This window comes from Calonectris borealis, unplaced genomic scaffold, assembly GCF_964195595.1.
Source record: "Calonectris borealis unplaced genomic scaffold, bCalBor7.hap1.2 HAP1_SCAFFOLD_146, whole genome shotgun sequence".
NCBI lineage: Eukaryota > Metazoa > Chordata > Aves > Procellariiformes > Procellariidae > Calonectris > Calonectris borealis.
Genome location: NW_027441532.1, coordinates 1 through 5,129, shown reverse-complemented (window position 1 = coordinate 5,129; position 5,129 = coordinate 1). Strand labels below are relative to the sequence as shown.

General features: G+C 50.8%; 1 long non-coding RNA gene across 1 annotated transcript; it reads right to left on the bottom strand.

Annotated features, from left to right (window-relative positions):
• Positions 1-353: 353 nt before the first annotated feature.
• Positions 354-4,081, bottom strand: LOC142077077 (uncharacterized). The gene is made up of 2 exons (XR_012671531.1): positions 4,038-4,081; positions 354-3,680 (listed from the first exon to the last, which is right to left on the bottom strand). It is a non-coding gene; the product is annotated as an uncharacterized LOC142077077 (long non-coding RNA).
• Positions 4,082-5,129: the final 1,048 nt, after the last annotated feature.

The window sequence follows — 5,129 nt, the reverse complement described above, 5'->3', positions numbered from 1 at the left end:
GGTCTCCCAGGAGGGAATGCGGGGGCTCCCCGTGTTCCGTCCCGCCCCCAACAGCCTCCCCAGCTCCTCATGAGGAAGGGAAAGCGTTAACCAAAGAGCAACAGTCAGTGGCCCAATGCCCAACGTGAAACCAGCAAGGAGCGGTGTCCCTCAAGCGTCCATACTGGGACCGATACGGTTTAATATCGATGGCATGGATAGTGGGAGTCGAGTGCACTCTCAGCAAGGTTGCAGGTGACACCAAGCTGAGTGGTGCAGTCGGTACGCTCGAGGGAAGGGATGCCATCCAGAGGGACCTGATTGTTTTCTCCAAAACAGAGGCATTTCACATCGCAGAGAGGGGAAAAAACACATAGAAGCAACAAAAACCCCATTTGTTTTTGTAAGAACGATCCAAAATGGAGCAGCCGGTACAGAGCATAGCAAACCTTTCAGGAGAAGAAGTTTCAGGGCGAGTTTTCTGCTCACAAAGCCCCTGGGAAGAAACAGCCTCTGAAGACCCTTTATCCCCTCCTCTGTTCGTACTCAGAGGAATGTCCAGGTTCTGCAGCAGCTGAACCCACTGCTTTGGGGAACACCAGAAACACCCATGACTTTCTCAAACTCTTCATTCCCCATCTGAGAGCCAAGGGATAGGATTTCCTAAAGGTTCTTCCACAGGCACAGCCCTGAAAAATCCCCACTGCTTCTCTACTAGTGCACAAAGAGATTAGGAAAAGTTTCATTTTCAAGTGTACGTAGACCATTTCTGAAATCAGACAAGTAATTTCTAATGAGGAGAAGCCCTTTGCCTTGCATCTGGCAACTGACAGGAGGTGGACCGAGCATCAGATGCCAGAAACGAACGCAGGAACGTCCCACCTTCTTGCCGAGTCACCTCCTGTCTTTTTGGAAGCCGTTAGCTGACACGTGAAGAGCAAGAAGTTGCACGTCAAGTGAAAGACTACTAAAAAAAGCTGTGAAAGAGTAACTTGTTCAGTTCAGAAAGAAAATTGGGCAATGCCGTGTACAAACCACCACCCCACGCACAGGGAAAGCTCGACAAGTCAGATGTGGTACCCAATAACCCCCAAAAATGGCTCTTCACATCAGTTTTCTCTATGTTCAGGTTAGTTCTTTTAGTCAGACACAGAAAGCGAAGTCATTTCTTCTTCTTTTGCTGAAGTAGACTTTTAAGTAGATATTGCTAAAGAATGCAAAAACAACCAAAAAGTTAAATCTGAGGTACTTTCAACCTCAGAAGATGTGTATCACTGAAGCGTTTCTCATATTAGATTCTCTTCTCAACTCTAAGGAGTCCCCATTTTCTCTGCTCCCAAGGTAAACTCCAAAGCTATTTATGGGTTTTCAGAAAAAGGAACATGTAGTTCAGTGCTCAGAGCTATGGAGAAGAGAGAATATTTACAAAACACTATAAAGACAAATAAACTAGAGAGCAACCATTAAAGGAAAAACCTGGCAGCAGAATGAGAAACACAGGTCAAACTGTCCCAAGCACTTAGGCCTCCATCAAGGACCACAAGCCCTGAGGCTGATGATGGCTGTTGGATGAGTTTCCCTCCCCCAGAGGGAAACACCTCTCAGCACACTGTGCTCAGACCAAGGAAGGAAAAGGCAATACAGCCCTACATCTAAAGGCACGCCATTCCCTTCAAAGGTAATTTTTCATTTCTTTAGGTCAACTGCCTGGCCAGTTACAACACCTGCTTATAGGGACTCCATCCACCCTCACCCACGAAAAGCTGTGACGTGCTGAGAAAGTGTGGAGAGTCAGGTGGACTTGGATGCACGCACTGCTACCACAGGTCTAGTTTGTTAACCTGTTTATATTTACCTGTCGCTTTGAAGCTGCCCAAGGGTCAGCATGCCCTTGCTACTGGAGGTTCTTGCTCTGTGTAGGCCTAAGGAAGACACTTCTGGTGATACACTATTTTGAACGGCTAAAACACAGCAGAACACACTGTTTATGACCTGCTGAGAATCGTCCCCCAGGCATATCAGGAACAAAGGCAAAGCTTGAATATTCAAGATGCATTTGAGTTACATTACCGTTAAACATTCACCACTACCAGCCATTTCTCTAAACTGAAGGCTGACAGCAGCGTACAAGGACAGTCTTTTCTGGACACTTCACTCCTGGGTAGAAATCCTAGAGACTTTCTTTAAAGACAGAAATCCAAAGAGCTACCACAAGCTTTTTAAATTAAGCACAGCAAATAAAAAGCAAACAAACAAACAAAAAACAACAGGTAAATCCCTGAGCCACTAATGAGGAACAAAAGGTCTCCCATTAAGTCCGCTACCCCTCACAAAATGGACAAGTGGCTTAACGAGATTCCTGCAAAGAAACTGCGGGTGGAAGATAACCCTGATAACTGCAGCACAAGCGACCAACATGGAAACGGCAGTGCTGACCCTTCTCCTGCTCCTCCTACGAGCTCTTCACCAGTTACGTGAAGAGGCAAAACCAAGGATGACTGAACAGATCTGAGAAGAAGCTGGCCCCCCAAAATTCAAAATGATCAAGAAGTCTATTTGAAATACAGATTCGCACCAACCTCACCCTAAGCACACGTCCTGCCTTGAGGTAGGAGCTAAGGACAGTATGAATTCACCACCACGAGCAGACATGCAAACCCGAAGCAGCCAGAACATGCAGACAAACCTCTACCATTTTTTCAGCCATGTTTCAAGTCACGCCATACTCAACTCAGGACTTCACAAAATGCCACTAAACTTAATGACAGCAGCCTCTTTGCAGGTTGCTTACTCAAAAGCAGAAACCAAAAAGCCACGTACCCTAGGCAAAACCCTTGTCCTTCCGTGCGGTTGGTGTCTTCCCATGACTCTTCCTCAAGGCAGGGGAAATGACTGTGTCTTTGAAAGTCTACACAAACGGAGAAGTACGCTTAGCCTTCCGACAGGGCCCGTTAGTCATCTGGCAGTCGTTCTCCATCGACCGCAAATAATCCACACCTACCTAAAACAGTCCAACATCCATTGGAAATGAGTTGGACGGCAACAGAAGCGACAGCAGCCGACCCGGACAGCCATATTAGACCAGAAATGATGGTTACAAGACAGAAAATGCAAAACAAGTCACCAGAACAGCAAAAAAACAACTAGAAGACACATCATGCACAAACCAGAGTCCCCAGTCCGAACCCTAAAAAGAAAACAAGCTAAAATAGGACCTCCAAAAAACATCCAGAACACACGTGAAGGCATAAAAACCCCAAACAACTCAGGGAAGCCAGGACCAAAAAGCCCAGATACTGTCCATAACAATAACACCCTTTAACCCTAGCCCACTCACACTCTGGCATCCTGTTACCCTACCACCCCATAACCCTAGCACACTGTAAGCCTAGAACCCCATAACCCTGGCACCCAATAACTCTAGCTCTCCCTAAGTGCAGACAGGGGACATGATAACCCTAGAAAACTGTTACCCTGGCACTGCATAACCCTAGAACCCCATAGCCCTAGCATCCTGTAACCCTAGCACCCCATGACCCTAGGACATTGTAGCCTTAAGGTATCAAAACATTGAACACAAACTCCCTGGAGATCTCCGCCAGAGCCTTCAGGTGGCCCCAGATCTCAGACATCACAACTTTGAAGTGGGACAGAGCCACCAGGACATCACCAGCATCCACCTTCACATCATCCGTCATGCCCTGAAAAAGTGCCTGGGTTAAACACTCTCAGGGAGAAAGGCTGAGGCACTCGGGGACTTTGAACCAGCCGGCAATGACCACGGGGCTTCAGCTCATCATTTCTCTGTCAGAGCCACCAGGCAGATGACCCCGTCCACCCTGAGACACCCTTCGGGGCAGCTACGCCCAGAGCCGGGTGGCTGGATACGGCCTTTGCTGTATGGGGAGGTGCTTCCAGGAGCAGGATCTCTCACGGGGGCACTGGGAAATCCTCCTCAGGCCTGGATGCCTGAGAAACATCTTTGTGCTGCTCCATATCTCACCAAAACCAGGGGCGGAGGAAGGCTGCTTTGCTGGTCTCCAAGAGAAACAGCTCACCTGGGCTGCTCTGAGGCTACCGGGCGCCTTTGCTGTCAGGCGGGTCTTGGTGCCGCTCTGCCAACGGCTGTCACCTCCCCACAGGATGCTCTCCGGCACACGGTAGGTATCTTCTCAGTCACCCTGGGGACAAAGATTGGAAGGGAGGGATTGGGTTTGCTTTGCCCCCGTTCCCAGGGTGCCACAACAGAGACCTGCCACCCCCAAATCACGTGGACACCACGTACGAGCTGCAGACGTGGGTCAGGATGGCTGTGGAGCGCAGGCAAGACGTTCTGCTGTGCCCCAGCTGCTGGCAGAAAGCAGAGCTGAAGACAACGGGGGGAAGCCCAGGGCAGCTGGCAGCCGGCGGCGGGGTCTGGCCGGGTGCAGCACCCGCAGAAACGCCCGGATCCTTGAGCCTCAGCCCCGGGGCTGCAGCACGGGGCTGGCACTGGCTGGGGCTTCGCTGGGAAAAACCAGGCGGGGGTGACCCCGACACCCCGCACGCGTACCTGGCCCCAGGATCTGATCGCCTGTCCCTCTGCCCATCGCCACCACGGGATCCAGAAAGCAGCGCCGCCGGCCCTGGCGTGGTCCTGAGCCATCTCTCGATGGACGAGTCTTTAACCAGCAGGCCTAAAGTGAGGAAAAATTGCCCAGAATTAAGCTGTGCTCAAGTTTTTGCTGGCAGCACGTTTTCTGAGCTGCCTGGTGGTGCCGCTCCTGGGGACGGCTCCAGAAACAGGGGGGCTGCCTGTACCTGCAGGCAGGCGGTGGAGTGTGCGCCGCGGCAGTGAGCGGTGGTTTGTGCGGCTGTTGAATGGGGTCGGGCTTCAAACGTGCCCAGTCTGGTATGCCTCGTTCCTGTTGCCTTGCAGGTCGTATTAAGAGCTTAAATAGTATTGTTTTAAAAAAGCAAAACCAACCAACAAACAAGAAAACAGCTGGGCGATTCCACCCGCACCCCCCCGACGGGTTTTTCTTTGCCCTGGCCCTGGCCCCCCTGCAAGGCGATGTTCATCACCAATATTAGGGTGCAGGATTGGGCCCAAGGCAGGGCTTTTGCCGGCAGCACGTATTTTGAGGCTCCCGCTAATGCAGTTCCTGGGC